Source organism: Papaver somniferum, unplaced genomic scaffold (genome assembly GCF_003573695.1).
Source record: "Papaver somniferum cultivar HN1 unplaced genomic scaffold, ASM357369v1 unplaced-scaffold_154, whole genome shotgun sequence".
NCBI lineage: Eukaryota > Viridiplantae > Streptophyta > Magnoliopsida > Ranunculales > Papaveraceae > Papaver > Papaver somniferum.
The window spans coordinates 2,859,700-2,862,737 of record NW_020624820.1 but is presented as its reverse complement, the minus strand read 5'-3'; positions in this window follow the sequence as shown (position 1 = coordinate 2,862,737).

Sequence of the window (3,038 nt, the reverse complement as noted above, 5' to 3'; positions counted from 1 at the left end):
TTGTGTTTGGTAATGCTTAATATTGGTAATCAATAGTCCTTTGCAACACTTGCCATGAGTCAACCGACCACTTATTCATCCACTGGTCAACCTTAATGAACGTTTGGAACCATTTTTTTGATAGTTTCAATATCAGTTGGGTATCTCCTATTTCAACAAAGGCTTACACGATAATATAGGTTATTTGGAAAGAAAGAAATAACATCGATTTCAAATGCAGAATGGAGAGATTTGACGATATAGTTGTGGATGTTCAACTGACTATTTTTCTATGGGGGTCAGCCTCAAAGTTATGCAACGGGTATAAGACAACTGATTATACGGAAAAATGGAGAATTTAAGGCTAACATGTGGCTTTGTAAGTGAGGAGAGAGAGTGCCTGTGAATCGGGTTGTTGACTCGGTTTTGTTTTTTTTGTTTTGAATTCAGTTTTTGAGCGTAATCTTCAAATCCTTTAGGTAATATTCGTTAATTCAGGTGTTTCTGATGATTAGTAATCTGCCATTTTTAATGGTAGATTCGTCAAATTTTATTCCAATTTTGTCTCAATAAATGGATCAACTCAGATTTAACAAATCTGGTTCTTTAATTGATATTTCTAGTCTACCTGAGTGTGGAAAGAAGGATGAAGATCCTGCAATCTGCATTCCAAATGATGTAATTGATAAAAGCATTGATGAGTAGAAATTTAGTTTAATCGGTCAGTTAGATTTTGTGAAGATTAAAATGGAATATTCCCAATCTATTTTACGTAAACAATGGAATTTAGTTGGTCCAGTTCAGCTAATCCCTTTGCGAATAGGTTTCTTTATCATTAAATTAGATAATGAAGAAGATAAAAAGATGATTTGTTCTGGTTATTGGATTGTTGAAAATCAGATTTTAAAATTAAAATTCTGGGAACCCGATTTCAAGCCAGAAAAACGAAAATCATCTTCAGCTTTTGTATGGGTTCAGTTTCCGGGATTATGTATTGAATATTGGAGTGAAAAAATAGTTTTATCTATTGAAAAAGCACTAGGTAGACCAGTTAAAGGTGATGAAACTACTCTCAAGAAGAAAGTAGGGTATGATGCAAGTATTCTAGTAGAGATTGATTTAGCAAAGAAAATTCCACATCAAATTTGGGTTCAAACCAAGCATGGAGGTTTCTTTCAGAAAGAAAATGTTCCAAATACTCCTAAATTCTGTAATAATTGCTAGGTGGTGAGTCACTTAGTTGCAGAATGTAGAGAGGAAAAAAAAACTTGGATACTAAAGAATAGTTCTGCATCAGAGAGTGCAAATAACAAATCTCAAAGTTCTGGTAAGAAATCTCAAAGTTCCGGTAAGAAATCTCAAACTCCTTCAATTGTTCAAATAGAATTGTCAGGGTCCATTATTAAAAACAAAGATAATTCTATAATTGAAGAAGGTCAAATAGTTGAAGAGATAGAAAAAAATCATGAAATATGTGAATCATCTTCTGGTATGTTTCATGTCTTGTAAAATTTATGCTAGAATCCCATGAGGCTTTTCCTCCCATTGGTGTTAATAATGTTTTGGAGTTAGCTGCTAATGCTCCTTCAGTTATTAAAAATATTGTTATTACTGATACTGATACACAAAAAAATAAACCAATAAGTATCATTACAATAAAGATGGGGTATGAGGCAGAGGTTATGCCAGGAACTCTTTGATTCGCCACCTGAATGACAAGCATCTTGTCAATGGAGATGAAAAAGAACGCTGCATGGTTAGATTATCCACCATTCATGATGTTTACAACGCTTGAGAGTTTGCTTTGTGGCAGCTGCAAATGTGGTTATGCACGGATTGCATGTTGCTTCATGCTTGGAGTCGACCATGTAGACATGCAGGTGTGGTATTAGTTGGTAGTAAAGATGCATAGTTTTTTATACATGGTATTGTTTCTGTCGTACCCCCTGATCAACTTACTTGTCTTAATTTGGAATTGCTCCATCAATTTTTTCTGAAAAGAGTTCCCACAACATGCCTCCCAAATGTAAGCTGCAGTTCTTGAGAGTTCTGAAATTTACTTTGGATAAAGTTCTTAACATGCCATGTGATGTTTTTTCCTGGGTTCGGTTATTGCTCTTGCCTGTGGGTGTGTTGCACTTTTATATCCCGAAGAATAGCCAGGAAGAGAAATCTGAGAATCGTAAGAAATTCCAGATTGCTTCTATCAACCAAGCTATCACACAACGGTTTGATCCGAAGGGTTGTATTAGGTTAATTTATAAGGTACTACTCGACCATCAATAGCCTAACAGTAGAGGTTGTAAGAAGGCCAATCAGGAGGCCAACAATCTAAGGATGTTTCGAAGAAGGTCCGAAATGGGTTGTTCACATCATCCATCAAGGTTCTCACCTCGAGTGGCATGATCTGTAATCCTGAATTTGATTGATGCTTGACAAAATTCTCCATCACCATTTAGTGCGAATCAACTCTCTATTACTGTTTATTTCAATAAAATCTCTTAGAAATTTAATATGTAACGAAGTTTTAGCTAATGAATAATTAATATTTCTCGAGTTTAATAAATTGTACACGAAACATTAAACTAAAAAAAATGAAACGTTTAAACATTACTGAAATCTTATTGCTTGAGTTCAAGTGGAAAAGTAGAAATTTGATACTATTCAAGTTATCATATGGTTTTTTCGATAAAAATCTGGAAATCTAGATTCCTCATCAACGTTGTTATCACTGATAATCATTATAACGCAAAATTTTCAGTTTTCATCCATGTTCAACTGAAAAAATCATATCATATCGTCGTTCCCTTATTCTCAATCAACTATCAATGATTAATCCAAAAACGACTTAGAACTAATTTGTGTGCCATGTCACCAGAGTTGTTGGCTATCGGATACATAAAATCTTACAATCAACATGTTTTGTCAAAAACATTCGTCAACATGTTTTGTCGGTCAATCCCAACCTTATAAAGTGTGAAGTAGGTTTCAGAGTCTGAATTAGTGCACCCGACTTTAATCCTAGTGCACATTCCTCCCTTCTTAGTTTGCTAGATTTC